Raw genomic sequence first — 20,000 nt, 5'->3', positions numbered from 1 at the left:
ATCTGATTTCTTTGTTTGTTTTGTTTGAAAGTAAAGCAATATAAAAACAATTACATAAAATATAGTAATTAATGAAAATGTTAGTGGACCAGCACCACACACAATCATGTGTGCTCTAAAGACTGTATGCCTTGCAGACTGTATTATTCTATATTGTAGGAACCAGAAGTTTTTTTTTATAATAACAGAAAGAGACAGCCCCTTTTGTGTAAAAGAGTGTGGATGAGTGTGAATGGGGGAGGGAGGGTTTTCTTGGGTTGTTGCACTAATGGTAAGTGTATCTTTTGTGTTTTTTTATGTTGTTTAAAATTTTAAAAAAAAATAAAATAAAAAATGCACATGCATGCTAATATCCTGTTGCACGTAGTGTAAAGTTTTAACTCATATCTGTCAGTAGACTCGATATGAAAGCACTAAAAATTACAACGTGGCTGACGGGGTGCAGACGCAGTCGAAGGGGGGTCGGCCTTCAGGAGGGCTTTGGCATGTAAATAAGACCGCCCATCAAACGGTACATTCTGAAGAGACGGTCAGAAAGCGACTTGAAAATGGTCTGTAAAACAAAATCTGTGCCAAATTTGGACATACGCGACACAGTTTCATGTAATGTAGACCACAATTAAGTGTTTGAAATGTCGGAAAACAATCACAAACTTACCCCTTTAATGTTCCTTAGACAAGTAATCAATGTGTCAACAATATGCTAATTAGGTTTGTCTACTGCCCCCAAGTGGCCCCTAAAAAATAACAAATCAATTATTGCATGTGTGTGTTCTCGTCCTTCACATTGTCATCAGTGAAGGTCTAATCAAAATGACCACCATTAGTCCCATTACAGCATGTGCTGGCTGCAAACAATCTGTTCGCAGCTTGCATCCCACAGGACTCATGAGCATACAAGCAATGCAGCAATAATTAGAGGTGTTGTCTTACGGTAGGTGTCTCTGTATCTTAGTCTTCTGTTTAAAGTTCTTCTTTCCCAGTTTCTCTCACTTCCACAGCCTCGCCAATTGGAGCTCATCCAAATTTTAGTTTGGGGCTTTCGTCTCATTTAAAAGGCATTGCCAGCTTGCAGGTGTTACGCTCCACCACAGGAGAGACTTGCGGTTTTACACACTCATTTCGCAGGAAAGCACTATAAATATGCACACCCACGTTCAACCGGCAACGACCAAGGTGGCTTGGCCGAGTGTGTCTGAGCGTAATAGACAGCATGGTCGAGAGCAAGAGTGCATTTAAAACCGGGATCACGGCGAAGGAAGGAGTGTGGTCTGCATTTTAAACGTCTTCATTTAGTGTTTATATGCAAGGATAGAAGTTAAAAAAGGAACAAGGCCTGCATGGTCCAGTGTGGGATACTGATCAGAACAACGGCCGGTAAACCGTGAAGGTGGACAGGTATGAGCATATTTTAGGGCGGTCAAAACAATGAGTTAACTCATGTGATTAATCACTGAAAATGATTGCCTTAATCATGTACTGTATATACATAGATTAATCACGCAATTTATTTCGACAGTACATTAGGGCTGGGCCAAAATTACAATATCAATTCATATCGCGATAGCTACTTAATCGATATAATATAAAATGCCTTCGATAAAATATGCGACATATGTTTATATTTTTTGGTCAGAAGAAACCAGCAATTTTAAAGCAGGATTTGTTTCATGAAGTCACTCGTGCTTTGGGAACGCAGGAAACAGGAAGATGGGAGCGACACGCTAACAGCCAATCAGTTAACAGTATTCACTGAGCATTGGGAGGGACACGTTAATTGCCAATCACGTAACAGTATCAACTACACCTTTCTGGTCGCAGACCGTAGTCGAGGAGCAGGACACAACCGGACACATTCGCCAGTTGCCACTACTGCTGCATGCTACAGCTTGCTTACTGACGTCACTCACCCCACACACCGCCATTCTTATAGGAGCACACACACACATACACTACTCTTACAACACTAATGTGGTTGCACTGTCTGTCTGTGGATTCTCTGCATGGAGTAAGAAGAAAAAACTGTAATATCTCGATATATCAACTCAATAACAGAACTTGTCTTTAGTTTTGTTGGTTTTAATGCAGACACTGCAGCAACATCCTGACACTTCCAATGTGTTGGTTTAATTAGTTTCTTCCCAAACTACTGTGTGTAATGTTCAATAGCTTATACACTACTGCCATCTAGCGTCTACTTCAAATCTATTTTAAATATTTTCTCACCTTAGCAGCGCTCATTCTACCTGGCTCCCAGACACTTTCTCCACTGATAAATAGTACTCTTGGTAAGTTCAAAATAGTTTTACTGTATTTATTGCCAGGCTTGAATAAGTCATAAAAAGTATCAATAATTATTACCGATATCGATCAATATAAAAAACGTATATCGTGAAATAGTTTTTGGACATATTGCCCAGCCCTACCATACATACATTCTTTACCTTTCCCATTCTAGTTCATGTGTCAGTTTCTACTGCCGGTGGGCCCCCTGCGCTAAGAATACGCAGAGCTTATATTTTTGTCAGTCGCCACAAAATAGCGGATCAATTTGGCTCAAATCTGCTCCTGTGGGACAGGAAGTCATGCACAAACACAAAATAAATGATCTAGTTTACTATCAAATGAAAATACTTTATGTTCAATCGTATTTTACACTTTGAAATGTCCTAATGGGCGGGGACAGACATGAAGGACAGGCTGATTCTGGAGGTCCAAAATCAAGAAATCATATTACAAGCATATCCTTGACAGCTATTTGGTGTCCTGTGTCAAAAACCAGCTGATACGGACCGGGGAGTGGTTAGCGGAAATTGAATGAGGCGTGTGTGTGTGTGTGTGTGTGTGTGTGTGTGTGTGTGTGTGTGTGCCAAGGATGATGTCACTGTTGTGTTGTTGCTTGCTATAAATATACAAATAAAGTAGTCTTTCTACAAGGCAAAACTGTTGTCTTTTCTACTAGTCAAGTCAAGTCAGAGCCGTCAAAGATGCCCGCCTGTGGGTACTGATGGACAGCAAAGCTCGAGACGTTCCGCAGTGTTGTCTTTCAGCAGCCGTTACGTATCTCAAATGGGCAGTTTATATGCTTCTGCTCCTCTGGAAGGACAGAATAAACGGTCTGTGGTTTGCTTTACTACAACTCCCCTTATCGCATGATTAGGCACAAACTTGTAAGACCTCATAAAAGTCTGCGCTGTTTTGCTGCACGGCGCAGCCACAACGGCACGCATCAGAACATGGCGGAGACATTCCATGGTGGCGCCGTTCAGCAGCAATTACGCATCCACTGGAAATCCGGGCTGAGGGTTCCTTTACAGTCAGGGATCAGGTCAATGGATAAGTCAGGGCAAAGACAAGTGAGGAGACTTCGACTGTTGAGTTCAGAGGAAAATTTCACTTCACTTCAAAATAAACCCTGACAGGACTTTGGATAAAACTGTTAGAAAGTTTTGAGTAAAACATGTAGTGCATTTGAGTAATACATTTAAAAAATGTTCTTGGATGACCTGACCACAAAATTGCATTTTTTTAAATTATGCAAGTGAGTAATAACCCGTGATTAACCATGATTGAAAAAGTTTGATTAATCTGATTAAAGAAATTAATAATTTGACGGCACTAGTATATTTATAAACTAATTTATTAACATTTGTTATTAATTGTGTTTGTAATCATCTAACAAATTTGCATCTAACCCAACACCTGTGGTTGTACAATTTGGAAAAATCTAAGTTTTTGGTGAAGACAGGATGCTAAATAAAAATAAAAAAATGCGCAGAATGGCCGTAACTGTGTGCAAGTTTTTATTTTTATTTTCACAAACACGTGCTGAAGGACTAGCCTCAACAGAAGAAAATCTCCCAATGCCCATCTCATTTGTTATACAAAAATAATGTGTGTCTAATTAACTAAACTTTTAATACTTGTGTGACAACTAAGAATTAAAAAAAATACCAAAGGTATATCCCAGAAGAAATAAGTATTGCATTATGCTGCAATAGTGAGTTACTTTGAGACCTGTTTTTATGCTTTACTACAAACAGCGGTGTGCGACTGCTAAGAATCTAACTTAAAAACAACAAACTGGTACTGACACAGGTTGAACACAATACACCTCGAATTAATCAGCACTTAAGAGCCAAAAACACAATCACAGTAGCCGAGTGCATTAAATGGGGGTTGGGGATGGACTTGAAGTGTAAAAGGCTACAGTGGTATGAGGAAAATAAGAGGCGATTTGTGGTCTGTGCGCTGCTAATGTAAACCGACAATCGAGAGAGGTAAGATTCAGTTTAAATTATAGTCACTTTATCTTGCGGTTCCTCCCCCTTTTGGATGATAAGCTTTTTTTTTTTCAATTGCCCCAGGGAACAATTTATTTTTTTATTTTTTTTATAGCCCTTTGAGACACTTGTGATTTAGGGCTATATAAATAAACATTGATTGATTGATTGATATAATGGTAATTTCCTACCAAGAGGAATTTTATATTACAAATTTTGTATACAATAATGATGTATAGTTATTGTTCTTATTAGGGCCGTCAAACGATTAACATTTTCAATCATTCAATCAAAGATTATTTATACAGCCCTAAATCACGGGTGTCTCAAAGGGCTGTACAAGCCACAACGACAGTCCCACAGATCCCACATGAGGGCAAGAAAAAAACTCAATCCAATGGGATTAAGATGAGAAACCTTGGAAGGGACAGCAGATGTGGGGACCCTCCCCCGGGCGACCGGTGCAATGGACATCGAGTGGAATAATCACAACGTAGATGTGGATCAATTTAGATTAATCACAATTAAATATAATTAATGTTTACTCGTTAATCATGTTTAGTTTTGCATGAGCAAAGAGACTCAAAAAAGTAGGAAATATATATAGACTTAACTCAGGCTCCAGCTATCGATTATTTTAGTAATCGAGTAATCTATCGATTAGTTAGTTCGAGTAATCGAGTAATTGGATAAAACACATTTTATAGCCTCAATGCGTATTTTGGGGAACAACTAAAATGTGTTTCCTTGTCATAACGTTTAGTTTTTTTTCTAATAAATGCACATCATCAACTCTGAAATTGCACATTTAACATGTGTGTATTATTAATTAAAAACTGGATTTTATATATTAGTTAAACTCATTAAATAATTAATTGAAGCAACAGAATATTAAAGTTTTTTTTTTTTTTAAATCAAATTCATCATTAAAGCCTTACACTTAACATGAAAAATTATATCAAAGGTGTTTTAAGAAACATATAACAAAATGTTTTTCGAAACAAACATTTGTATACATGTGTTACACTATATCAATGTGGACCCAATCCTCGTTTTGCTTTATTTATGTACTATTTGAAGATAGAAGTTATTTGTTAACAAAAAAACTCCTTCCTGCGCATATTTGATGGTTGATTGTTCCGTCATGTTTTTTTGTATTCAAATTTTTTGTCAAGAGGGCCAACATGCTGTGTAGCGTCTTCCATATCGACACGTTTGCTTCTGCTGCCTATTACTTCCGGATCAATTGCCTATTTGTGCAGGTGCAGCATCAACACTACTTGGACAAACTGCCCGAAATGCATTACCAGAGACGTTTCAAGGGTTTTGTCATTCTGCGCAGCTGATGGGTTAAAGGTGTTAAAAACAATCAGGTTAATAATGATGATGGATTAATCCACATTGTTGCGTTAATTTCTTATTTAACTGCACAACTACTTTGCCTTTTTTAACTCATGACTACCTCATATTGACATCTGATGTTGGGATAGGCTCCAGCCACGCGTGCAATCCTGAGAGGGACACACGGTAGAAAATGGATGGATGGATGCTCAAATCTGGACAAAAGCAGTTGACCATGTATTTCAACGTCGACCTAAGTGGGCACTTTTTTGATAACCAAGACTTGATGAGGTGGTTGCCATAAACTGGTTCTCGACTAAGGATGTCACGATAAACTGCAATAATGATAATAGCGGTACAACTCCCAAAGGTTAGTATTATTGAATAAAATTAAAATTATCGAAAAACTGTGACTGGTAATTTGTGGACCGACTAGCGTTATCTTAAATGTTAACATGAATACAAGTAAATAATTAAAATCCATTTCCAAGCAATATCAAGTAAAAAAATTATTCTTATGAAGCCCGAACAATTATCGTTTCTTTTGTCAAGAAAGTATATTGTGTCTCTATTTATAAATTAAAAAACATGGTTAAAAGATAGTAGTGTGTGCACTTTTTGACCACATTCAACGATATATGATAAAAATGATAACCGTAGTAACTTTGGTCACAATAACTGTGGAGTGAATTTTTTATATTGTTACATCCCTATTGTCAACGTAAGCGAAACTGACTGAAAGAGTTTTCACTGTACCTAATATTATTACAATAACAGCATTCTACTATGTCAGGTGTGTCCACATTTTTTTCAGTGAGGGCAACATACAGAAAAATGTGAAGATGCGGTGGCTACTTTGACTGAGTTTGTACATTAAGGCTATGTCTACACAAAGTCGTTTAACCCCTTAAACGAAGAATTATTTAGCTTAAGCCTCGTTTCAGCCACATTAAATCAGCGTTTAAGGTTCCCCTCCTCAGACAATTTTTTTACACGGGTAAGTGCACCGTCTATTTCTTGTATCTCCGGCTCTTAGCTTTGTATGGACTCATTGATCATTTACAAACAGAGTTCGGAGAAGAAGTGACAGCAGAAAGACCGCGCCCCACACAGGAAGTCACGTCAGAAAGATGGAGGCGAGTCATCCAGACATGCCCATGTGGAAATCACACATTAATACCTTAAAAGAAGGAAACGCGCTATTGCAGCTATTTCGGATAAAACACATCTCAGACGGCAACATAGACGGTTGAGCTGCAGTTTTGGATAACGCCTGGAAGAACGGCAGTCTGGTGGGATATGTTTGTCAATGAGTGTGTTGTGCCAGCTGAACGGCAAGAGAACTTTGGAATGTCCAGGTCAGCTGTGATTTTACTTAGTGAAAAACTTTGTCCATTTGTCGAAGGGGAGACAAAGACAGACTACGAAAAACAGCGAATACATTTGGACTGGCAAAGCAGACTGTTACTAGTTATTGTCCGCGATGTATGTCGAGCGATTACTCAATGTCTGGTTTTGTACTCCATAACTATTGTGAAGCCATGAAGTGGTTGCGGTTCCGTCAAGTACGACCGCCAATTTCAGCCTACAAGCACAGTGTCCTGAACAGATATCGATGATTGTTTTAAAGTGTTCTTTATCACGTTGTTTACTTTCACATGTCCATTAAAGATATGATTCATGTATCACGGCTAAGGTGTGATTCACTACAATAGTCTAAGGCAAGCAGGGTTTACTGTTAAAAGAAATGTGGCAATAGTCTACATTGAAACACAGGGTAAGGATACACTTCCAGGTCAGAGATGACTATGACGCGCACATTTTTTTCGTGCATGCGTATTAGGTTGCGTTGCGCCGGCGGACGGAAGAGGTCTTAAACGACCATTGTGTGCGTGTGGAGACAGATAAGGTTAGGTGGGATTTACCCTGGATAACCTTAGCCGGCTTAGTATAGAATAGGCCTAAGGATACTAAAATGTAGGTCAATCACTACAGGCTAAACTATCAGAACAATCCATTATTATCATTATTATTGTAAATCATCCACATTGTCATTTTTGGTATTTGTAACAAAGAAAATTAGTGTAATATCTAATCTAACACACTTGATACATCTAACTTCTTATTATTTCAATCTGTGGAGATTTGGGCCGGTTTAATTTTTGTGTTTTTGTGTTATGTTCTAATCTAGGATGTGTTTATTTTGTCTAAAATGTGTCTGGGAGCCAATAAAAAACAACCAGGCCGCACTTTGGACACGCCTGTACTCTGTTTTAGTATTTTGTTCACGTTTCATTTTAAGTACGTATGTTAATATTTCCATCTCCTTGGTAATTTACAGACATTTACAGTATACAATAAATTACACTGACAAAGCTCAGTTGGGCAATAAACTATAAAGACTAAGTATGGAACAGCCGCAGGTTCAAGACCAGCAGTGACAAACCCAAATTGGAAATTGGGTCTTGTTGCTATTTAAGATGCCAGTTTCCTGAACTCCTCAGGGGCGTGACACTGTTTGCACAGCCCCCTCACTCTAGCCCTCATTACTGCATGCCACATGATCCAATTGTTCCTCTCCCTAATTGTATGTGATTAAAAATAAAATAGCATAAGCAGAGTAAAATTTCCCACAAGGAATAATACAAGATAGCTGCTTTTCTCATTATGACGCTGTCAGGAAAAACATGCCGTTAATGCTTTCAAGCAACAGACAGTCTAACCAGCGGATATGCCAAACTCTCGTGATAAAGGCTTAGCTGTTTGGATAATAGTTCATTTAATGATTGATGATTGTTTGTTAATCGGAAAAGCATCCTGACGGAACAGGATCAATGTGTTGTTGAACTTATTGCTTTTTCAGAGTAGTTATTACATGCAGGTTCCTGTGTCAAAGCTGTCACTCTGCACTGTGGCATGGCAGATATTAAACGGGGAACACACAGACGACAACATTGCTGTTTTTAGTCTCATGCCCTACTTTACCCCCTATGTTGTTCTGGCCTGGATTGGCTGGTGAGAGGATGCTACCACACATTCATAAATTGACTAAATGTTTCCCTTGTTTCAGTCCCACAAATTATGGATCATGTCCTATTGTAGTCTTTAAAGGGGATATAAATTTGCTACATGATAGTAATACAGTAGCATCTGAAGAGTACACAACAGAGAGGGTGGGTGCAATAAAGTCATATAGAATATTTTGCCACCAAGCAGAAATATACAAAATAGTTTTTGCATTTAAAACGACATCATCTCTCCTTAAAAAGTGAGCTGTGATCTTTCTGTGCAGGGCTTGCATGTTCTCCCTATACTTTGGCAAAAGTATGCATCTCAGTTTAGTTTTAGCCACTAAATCGCCTTTAGTAGTAAATATTTGGGTGGATGTTAGGCGCTAACAATCTATCAGGCTTTCAACAACTAAAAGGCAGTTGATTACTTACTTTCAAATGCCAAATAATTGAAAATTAGCACAAAACACATTGTAGTTCACAGTATGGAAGTATTATTGTAGCAACATTATTTGCAAACGTGTATCTCAATCTGTGCGCGTGCAATCCAATTCACGTGTGTGTGTACTATTGTGTGTGTCTGTATTTCAATCCGAGTGTGTGTAATCAGATCCGCGTACGTGTGTTTTATATCTGCATTAGTCTGTGCCTAATCAGAAAGAACCCTCAATAGGCTGTCTACTTACACGTGACTTTTGCCACACTTCTGCCATGTACAATTTGAGTGAGCGCATCCAGATTTGTGAGTGTGTAATACGTGTGCGCGCGCAATCAGAAGTGCGTGCGTGTAACACAATCTGCGTGTGCGTATCTGAGGTGTGCCTACATTTAACCAACCACGAAAGACATCACGCAATTTAAGCCAATCAGAAGCAACGCACAGCTGAGGTGCGTGAAAGAGAGACGCCAAGACCCGCCTTACATTGTTTCTGATTGGTTTAAATTGTGTAGTGTCTTCTGTGGTTGGTTAAATGTAGGCACAGTGGTTTGATGGCTTAGTCCAGAACATACCATGGTCTCTGGCCTGTTCAGTTGACAGTTGACAGTTTGGCTGCACAATTATGGATAAAATATTAATCAAGATTATTAACTTATGTAAAACATATCTTATTGCTCTATTTTAAACGAACGGTATGTGAATTTGGCTTTCATTTAAAAATAAAAATAATTAACCAAATAACTAAATAAAAAATGCCATCGCAAAGTGCAATCATAAAGTGCAAACAAGTGAAAAAATAAGATTATGCACAACAATGTACTGCTCACATAGGATGTATGTCTTTGGCTAAATAAAACACTATTACATCCATTATTCAATCAATCAATCAAAGTGTATTTATATAGCCCTGAATCACAAGTGTCTCAAAGGGCTGCACAAGCCACAACGACATCCTCGGCTCAGATCCCACATCAGGGCAAGAAAAAACTCCAACCCAATGGGGTTATGGCGTAGTCTTTGAGAGGTTATTGGATTCGGGCTCCCTCGGTGCACGGTTGATGTAGTAGTCTGTATTTTGTAGCAGTTTGTTGGGGCTTTGCGCCGGTAGCGGGCGGGCGGTCGGTTCTGTGAGCAACCAAACCTCTATTTGGATTGACAGCTTTATGGCAGTTGAGGAAAGAAGGGAAGTGTTGTTAATGCTTAATGTGTCGCCGCAACGCGATTAATTGTTTGGACGTGCACACTGCACACCAATGCAGCTTTGCCGTGCTCGTTGGTTCACCCGGGAAACAAGCGGGAGTGTCTAGAGAACAGCGAGGCATGTGGGCGTATTTCGGGGTTAAAATGCGTGCTCACACTCACATGAGCTCAATTTATTTTGGCCGCCCCCCGGTTGTTGGCTGACTGTTGGTTGTGAAAGTGCTTATTTGATATGCAGCGGACCTTGCCTTTTAAATGTTAATACCACAGACAATCGTGATCTTGATTAAAATAAGAATAATTGTGCAGGCCTAGTTGACAGGTTTGTAAACTCTACTATTCGGCTGTGGTAGGTCCAAAGCAGGAAACGGGATGGTTTGCTTTATAGTCGAATGTTTGAAACCACTGCGACACAACACAACAAGTAGCTGCTATACAGGCGGTCTTGTGTTATGACGTTCTGTGTTAAAATGTTTTGTGTGGTCGAAAACATCAAGTAAGATCACTTTGCTTCACTATGTCCTAATTGAAGTCATCAGAAAATATTTGATAGCTTTCTGGAAGCGTTTTTTATATTTTAATAATTGTAATACATTTGGGGCCTGATTTGCTAAGAGCTAGACAGCGTGTGCAAAAACTAAAATAGCGTGTACTATGAGTGGGTGTGTTGCATGTGATCTGCTAACAGTGCGTGTGCGATTGAAATGTCAGTGTTTCCCACACATTCATTTATTTGTGGCAGCCCGCAACGAAAGAATTACGTCCGCCACAATTAAATTTTTTTTAATTTTTTTTTTCTCTTGTCCTGTCCAGCTTCTCAGGCAAATCATATAGTTGACGTAGATGCCCATATAGGCTGTTCAGATTTACTTTACAAAAGAGAAGTTTAGGATACTTCTCTTGTTGCCTTATTTGTATTTGACCACTACTGTTTTCTGTTTATTTGTTACTGACTGTGGCAGGACACCTCTGCCTCTGTTTCACTTTATGTTGCTGGTAAATAATATGGTTGTAGTAGTAGGCTAAAGTAAAATTATTTAGTATGCACTAATTAAAGGGGCAGAACTTTAAGAGACATTTTAGCTTTTATACTTTATAAGATATATTTTTTGTAAGAACCACAATTATTAAATATATTTTAGTAAATAACTTATTGTTCAAATCTGTATATAAATATGTACATAAAGTGTTGAAATTATATTGTAAAATGGATGGATGGATGGACGTTTAAAACAAAACTGTTATTATTAATTAGTAAGTATACATTTTTTGAGCCTTTTAAGAGAAAATCATATCATTGTAGTAAATTATGCAAATTACTCGATGATGTCATGGTGACCACGCCCATAGCCACGTCTATAGCCACGCCCCCACCGCCACAGGTATATTGGCAGTTTATGGGAAACACTGAATGTGGTGGTATTTTGCGTTCATACGGCCCTTTTACCACAGAGAAATTAGATCATTGTTTTGCACGTTTATGTTATCATGCTCCTACCTGTGTGCAATGCGTTGAAGCAGCAGCACACATCTAAAATGTGTCGCACCTTTTCTGAATCGCAATCCAGACAACAGAAACATATGCACACTGACACGTAATTGTGTGCGTGAGGCATTAGTGCATCTGGAATAACTCAAACGCAATAAAATGCACAATGAAAGATGGCTTTTCATGTTGGAGATATGTTATAGTAATACATTTCCTACATTAAAAGAAAGAACGACACTTAAAAAAACTCCAGCAGACACCAAAAGGCATCAATTGAATTAATTTTAAATCAACCTCATTAGTCATCCAGCAACTATGAAAATTATTAAAGAAAACTGCTGAATAGATGATGTGTGTAATATTTTTTGACCGTCCATGATGTGGAAACACACGTATGACGGAGGATTGTTGTCTGCCCATTGTCTTTCTGTGCAACACATGCACTGATCCTGCAGCCGTGTGTGGATTGTGTCAGTTTGCGCGTCCTTCTGACATGTGCTGAATAAAACGCTAAATAGTGCTTGCAAAACGGTGGTAAGTGTTGATAAATCACATTACACGTGCTAAATAATTATACTTGCATTTTCTCCCACAAGTATTGTGGGTGTTTTGAAGATCAACATACATTTTGCATATTAATGAAGACAGAGACGCAAAATTGTTTGTACGCCTTATTCTGCTGACTTAACAGACGCTATCTACTTTGCACGTGTTTTAGTACATGCAAACATTTAGTAAATTGGGCCACTCCATTCCACTTTATTTATATAGCACATTTAAACAACAAAAATGTTTCCAAAGTGCTGCACAAAAATATTAAAAACAAGATTCAAATACGATCCTTAGCTCCACCAATGACTGAATAAAAACAAAATAAATAAATATAAAAACAATATAAAAATAAATGTGATTAAAAACTATTTTAAAGGGTAAATCTAATTAAAACAATACATAGAGACTTAAAACACTCCACTGTGGGAACAGTTCGAACATGGAGGGGAAGAGTGTTCCAGAGCTTAGGGCCAACCACAGAAAAGGCCCCATCTCCCCTGGTTTTAAGTCTCGTCTTGGGCACCACGAGCTGGAGCTGGCTCTCAGACCTCAAAGCATGCGCAGCAGTGTAAATTTGGATGAGGTCCGAGATATAATGAGGTGCCAGTCCATGCAAAGCTTTAAAACCAAACAGCAAATGTTTTTAATCTATTGTAAAATGAACAGGGAGCCAGTGCAAAGTCTCAAGAATTGGGGTTATATGCTCGCGTTTCCTGGCCCCTGTTAAAAGACTTGCTGCCGCGTTCTGGACTAACTGCAACCGGGAGAGAGCCTTTTGGCTAATGCCAGCATAAAGTGCATTGCAGTAGTCCAGGCGACTTGAAATAAAAGCATGCACGACTTGTTTAAAAAAAGTTAAAAAATAAAAACGGTTTTACTTTTGCTAAAATACAAAGATGATAAAAACACGATTTTAAAACACCATTGACTTGTTTGTCAAGTTTAAAATTACTATCTATAGTGACCCAAACTTCAAGGGAAATGTTTCACCTTCCCGGGATGTTGGCATTTCTTGCAGTCCCAGAAGGTCGTAAGAGCAAAAGTGCTTAAATCGACAGGAGAACACGCACAAACTCGGATTTGACTCAGAACGGCCACATTTAAAGGTTGCTGAGTGTGCATCTTGGATGAAGGCACGCAGTGACAGATTAAGTCGAGGGGGAGAATGCTACACGGCCAGAATCGGTGCAGCTTTTTCCATTCAAGCACAAGAGAGAATAGGGCCCAACGACATAAAAAAACTCAGATGCAAGTCACATATTCGGGGAAAAAAGAGAATTGACCTGCAGTGTGAACATTGCCTTAGAATAATTGACATTGCAGTGTAAATAGAGTTTACAAACGTTCAATGTGTAACATGTATTCAACATTCAACAACAGGAGCTGCCATTGGGAACATTTTGTAGTTCCAGTCACTCTCGCGGACTGCACCTAACGTTCCCTAATGCTAATGCTCTCCCTCACTGACATCACATGTCACTTGGCAAAATGTACCGACTTTTAAAAGCACACACTGAGGCACTCTGATCCCATGAAACATCTCTCAATGCTAGACCTGGCTACAACATATTACATTTTTATTATATTGGCTCTCTGTTTGAGGTGTTTGTGACAGTGAGAGACTGGAGGTCAGTGAAAAAACTGCTCTCCATCATGGACAATCCTGCCCGCCTACTCCATCAGACAATAGAGGGGCTGCAGAGCTCATTCTACAACAGGCTTCTCCAGCTCTGCTTCCAGAGTGAACGTTGCATGACTTCATTCTTTACAAACTCCATCTAGCTGTGCAATACCTCACCTTTCACCCCCCATTGACTTTAGCCCCTTTGCTATGCACGTTAAGCCCATGGTCACCAACTTGGGCTTTTGTATTGATATTGATTTTAAATTGGACCGTTAGATTGGTACAGTGGTGAAAGACAGCTTTTGTCATTTACGTCAAATGGCCAAGGTTAAAAACCTTCTCTCCAGGCAACAGTTTGAGACAGTAATCCATGCCTTCATCACATCTCGGCTGGATTACTGTAACTCTCTGTATTTTGTAATTAGCCAGTCCTCCCTCTCATGTCTGCAGCTGGTACAAAATGCAGCTGCCCGACTTTTAACTTACACGTAAAAGAGCGCAAATTACTCCTGTTTTAGCCTCATTTCACTGGTTGGATGTATCTTTTGTTGCTCTGTTGTTTTAACTGTGGTGGTTTTTAAAGGGCTTTATAAATAAAGTTGGTATGGTATGGATGTCTCCATACATACCTGCAAACATCTCCACAGCATGCTGATGCCACCACCATGCTTCACTGTAAGAAAGTCATCGGCCTGGTGATAAGCGGCGCCTGGTTTCCTCCAAACATGATGCCCGGCATTTACACCGAAGTGTTCAATCTTTGTCTCATCAGACCGAAGCATTTTGTTTCTCGTGGTCTGAGAGTTTCTCAGGTAACCTGACTCTCGCCAGATACTTGTAGTTTGTTGAGCTCCACACAAGGATCTGGGACTTCGCAAAAGGAGATGTATTTCAGAAGGCGGGGCCTTGTAAAAAAAAAAATCATTGTATGTGATTGGATAAACCACTTGTCTGTTATCTTGAATGACGTGCTACTTCAACCATCAATCAAAATCAGTCGCTTCGGCACTGCGCCACATCTATGAAATCCCGCCCGGCGATCTTAAATGGTTCATTATTTGTTGCTGTCTGTAAGGAGTTTGCAATGCCCTCGAGCCCAGATCCTTGTGTGGAGCTCAGCGAACTACCGTATTTTTCGGACTATAAGTTGCAGTTTTTTTCATAGTTTGGCCGGGGGTGCGACTTATACTCAGGAGCGACTTATGTGTGAAATTATTAACACATTACCATAAAATATCAAATAATATTATTTAGCTCATTCACGTAAGAGACTAGACGTATAAGATTTCATGGGATTTAGCGATTAGGAGTGACAGATTGTTTGGTAAACGTATAGCATGTTCTATATGTTATAGTTATTTGAATGACTCTTACCATAATATGTTACGTTAACATACCAGGCACATTCTCAGTTGGTTATTTGTGCGTCATATAACGTATACTTATTCAGCCTGTTGTTCACTATTCTTTATTTATTTTAAATTGCCTTTCAAATGTTTATTCTCGGTGTTGGGTTTTATCAAATAAATTTCACCAAAAAATGCGACTTATACTCCAGTGCGACTTATATATGTTTTTTTCCTTCTTTATTATGCATTTTCGGCCGCTGCGATTTATACTCCGAAAAATACGGTACAAGGATCTGGCGAGAGTCAGGTTATTTCTCAGGTGTATTTTGGCAAACTCCAGGCGGGCTGCCGTCTGGCCACTTTATCATACAGGCCTGATGGTGGATTGCTGCTAAAATAGTTGTCCTTCTGGAAAGTTCTTCTCTCTCCACAGAGGAATGCTGAAGCTCTGACAGAGTGACCATCGGGTTCTTGGTCATCTCCCTGACTCGGTTCCTTCTTCCCCAATTGCTCAGTTTAGATGGACGGCCAGCACTAGGAAAAGTCCTAGTGGTTCCAAACTTCTTCCATTTACAGATGATGGAGACCACTGTGCTCATTGGGAACTTCAAGGCAGCAGATATTTTTTTGCCTCCAGACAATTCTGTCTCGGAGGTCTACAAACAAATCCTTCGACTTCATGTTTGGTTTGTGCTCTGCAATGTACTGTCAAGTGTGGGACCTTATAACTAGACAGGTGTGTGCCTTTCCAAATCATGTACAACCAACTGAATTTACCACAGGTGGCTTCCAATTAAGCTGTTGGAACATCTAAAGGATAAGTTGAAACAGGATGAATCTGTGCTCACTTTTGTGAATACTTACGTACGTGTGATTTCTTAGTTTTTTATTTTTAATGAATTTGCAAAAATCCAAAAAAAATGCAAAACATTTTTTACACATAGTCATTATGGATTTTTTAAAACAAAAAATAGCTTATTTCATTTTGGAATAAGGCTGTAACATGACAAAATGTGGTAAAAGTGAAGCCCTGTGAATACTTTCCAGATGCACTGTATGATATTCTGGGGTGTTAAAAAGAACAACTATGTGCACCGAACCGAAAACCGTGTCACAAAACCATAATAAGCTCGACCGTGGATTTTGTGAAACCGTTTCACACCTTGTGCGCACTCCAGACGCCTGTTAAGTGACATCGCTACGTGACTAGCAGGCATCCTTGTTGTTGTTTGTTTTTGTGCTTTTTAAAACTGCGAAATGCACTGACACTTTGCTCCCCCTTTCATACCTATAGCGTACAGTTCGGATAATTACCTGCCTCCTGACTTACTAATCTACTTGCAAATGTCCTCTTCGTAGCTGGTCACGCTCTGCTGCAACGTGGTTCCAGTTACACTTCTGTTGAAGTATACAAAACATGTATTAATTTCTTTTTTTACTACTTCACATCTAAGATGGCTTAGCGGTTAGCATGGCCTCCCGTCTGCTCATGCTGTGCTTAACGTTAGCGTGTGTCAGCGTTAGTTCTGCATTTTTGGCCTGTCTGTATTAGTGTATTTAAAAATTTAACAATCTATATTCAGAAGTCCGTCCATCGATTCAGAATCTTTCACATACGAATTGTGTCGTATTTATAATCAATAAGTTCCCCTACCCTTAATAACGAAGCAGCGTTGTGGTCTCATTATTGAGATCTCCTCCTTCTGTTCCAACTTACACTAAAACTCAACTTACATTACCGTCATAGAAACCGACCTCGTAATGCATTTTGCTATTCCTTTCACACAAGTGCCAACCCGACTTGAGTAATAGGAATACGATGGACCAGGACTTGATGTGTTAGTCAACAGATGTAGACATAAACGGGACAGACTTAAACGGATTGCACTCAATTAATTATACAAAGGCTGTCAAAAAGTTTATTTTTAACTAATAGAAATTATTACCTTTAAAACAACTCGTGAACTCTCAGATCCTTGCATCTTTGCAGGGTGAGCTTGGCTCCACATTCAGTGTCCATCTGTAGTACAACTGCCTATTATCCTTCTGTCCAAATTAGAAATGAGCTCATTTGTTTATTCACCATGTGGCGTACTAACCCTCTGATCTAAGAGCAGGTTGGTTCCTGTTAGACATAATTTCATTTCACCTTCAAACTGAATTCATCAAACCGCTAAAATATCAGTTTTCATCAACACATGGCGATTTACAGGAGTCGCCTGGGACAATTTCTGCCACAAGCTATCCTGGCTGCTTCAGTTTGCATCCTAAAAACTCAACATTTTGATAAGATCCTTTATACTTGGCAATCCCACTGTGCTGACATATTGGCCTCACATGCTTTGTCCGCCTGGCAGTAATGCATGCAGGTTTCCACTAAATCCTAGCAATGGCCCCTTAACTGCGGAATTTGGTAGGACACTGCCTGACTGGTCCAACAAGAAGTAATAATAGATTCCCCAATAGGTATAATTATTTAAATGGCTCTTCCTGATTATGTATTTAGTTATTTTTTTATAATTTTACTCACTAACCAAGCTACCAACCAGAAGAAACATGACCTCACTTTGCACAGAGGTAATAACTAATGCAATGGGTTGACATAAGCCACAGGTCAAGGTATGCTTGTTAATCAAAAAATGCAATGCTTTGATAAATATGAATAATCTAAGGGCAGCAGAGACTAGGGCTAAAAGCCCCAAATTTCAGCAGCCTCCTTCAATGGACTAAAATGCCTTTGTACATCTGGAAAATACTGCATTGCAATTTCTGTAAAGTGTAATTGGCCTAAACCAGGGGTGTCCAAACTACGGCGGAGTCTTCAGTGCAGCCCGTGAAAAATAACAAGTTTAACAAGAGGATTTACTGTATGCTTAAACTTTGTCCTTCCTGAATATGGAATCGACCGCAATCTCACCTCCCTTTTGTGGGAAAAGATGGAATTGATGGTCAATAACCATGAGTTTAATTTGGAAGAGACTTGAACACAGCATCAAATTAAATGGCCCAAACCAAATAACTTTTCCCATTCATGGTGTAAATGAACTGTAACCAACAAATAACATCAACACACGGTTGCACATAACACACCTCCTGCTCACTTAACATTGTAGACATTATAAAGCACGATATATAATTAAAAATACATCTATTACAGTGCATAATGGGTGATATGCAAAACACTCTCTCCACACTTCCCCATGTTTGGTGCGTTTTAGCTTCTTGATATTTCTGATTGATTACGAAACTTTAAGGAATATGTCAGGGCAGGTAGGAGTCAAACTTTCACACTCTTAATGTTCAACGATTTATCGTTTATACCTCATATTTCATTCTCGTCAGGGTGTGATGTGGGGGGTTGTTGAAGTGGTTGAAGTTATGTGTTGTTCAATCTGTTATAGTTTTCTTTAATCAATGCAAACTGAAGTGTTATTTTGGTAAAAATGCTTGTTGTTACGTCACAATCAACAATCTGCTGCGTGGAGAAAAAAAGTGTTGTAATGTGTGTATGCATGTCTGTGTGTTTGTGTGTGCGCGCACGTGCATCCATAGAACAGCGTATTGGTAATTACCCTCGAGAATATGGCTTTAAGGCAGGTTGTACTGCAGGGGTCACCAACCTTTTTGAAACCAAGGGCTACTTCTTGGGTACTGATTAATGCGAAGGGCTACCAGTTAGATACACACTTAAATAAATTGCCGGAAGTAGCCAATTTGCTCAATTTACCTTTAACTCTGTTATTATTAATAATTAATGATATTTATGTTTGTGGAAACACTGATCATCTTAATGATTTCTCACAATAAATATATATAGAAACAGATAAATATCAATATGCAACACTTTATTTTTATATTTTCTCTAAGTGCACATTTTTCAAATTGAACATTTTCAAATGATCACTTCTAAGACAGTCTTGTGAAAACACAATATCCCATTTTAATTAGCTAGCCACTAACATTTTTTAACAAATCATGAATTACTTTGCACCATGTTTTTACAAATAATAACTCATGTAAAATACAAAAGTAAACTCTCAAATTTTTAAATCATGTCACACTTTGAACTGGACACCAAATCTGTTATCTGTTTCTTTGTCAGTTAGTGGGAAGCCTGGCATTGCATGCTGTTAACTAGTGTGTTGTACTCTGGTGTGTAACTTGACACTGCAACTCTGAGTGAGTCTTGCAGATGTGCATCAGTGAGGCGTGTTCTGTGTTTGTTCTTGATGAAGTTCATGTCAGAAAAGGCTGATTCACAAAGATAAGATTTTTCCTCATTGTTTGCGGAACCTTCTTAATCTTTTGGACATATTTTCACAGCAATCTGGCCTTAAGCTTAATTATGATAAATGTAAAATGTTAAGGATCGGAAATCTAAAGGGAACGTCCTTTCGAATGGAATGCAAAGTGCCTGTTTTGTGGACAGATGGACCAGTTAACATACTTGGTGTTGTTGTCCCAGAAAATCTGGAAGATCTAGGCTCAGTAAATTATGATAATCGACTAAGAAAGCTGGACAAAATTATGCAATTATGGAAAGGGAAATCCCTAACCTTGTATGGTAAAATGTCTATTGCCAACTCGTTAATTATTCCTCAATTTATTTATTTGTTTTTGTCATTACCAGCTCCATCACACAACTTTTTTAAGATTTATGAGCGGAGGGTCTTCGATTTTGTCTGGAACGGCAAACCAGAAAAGATTAAAAG

The 20,000-nt window shown here is 38.8% G+C and overlaps 1 protein-coding gene across 6 annotated transcripts in view; it reads right to left on the bottom strand.

The window, feature by feature from the left end:
* Positions 1–20,000, bottom strand: part of large1 (LARGE xylosyl- and glucuronyltransferase 1) — a 255,549-nt gene that overhangs the window by 184,327 nt on the left and 51,222 nt on the right. The window contains exon 2 of one of the 6 annotated variants that reach the window (XM_062065692.1): positions 16,603–16,686. The exons of 4 other annotated variants lie outside the window; for them this stretch is intronic. The gene's annotated coding sequence lies outside the window, so the exon portion shown is untranslated. The remainder of the gene's footprint in view (positions 1–16,602; positions 16,687–20,000) is intronic. One more of the 6 variants, XM_062065691.1, reaches the window with a different exon arrangement.

This window comes from Entelurus aequoreus, linkage group LG12, assembly GCF_033978785.1.
Source record: "Entelurus aequoreus isolate RoL-2023_Sb linkage group LG12, RoL_Eaeq_v1.1, whole genome shotgun sequence".
NCBI classification, from domain to species: domain Eukaryota; kingdom Metazoa; phylum Chordata; class Actinopteri; order Syngnathiformes; family Syngnathidae; genus Entelurus; species Entelurus aequoreus.
This window is presented reverse-complemented; position numbering and strand designations above follow the sequence as displayed.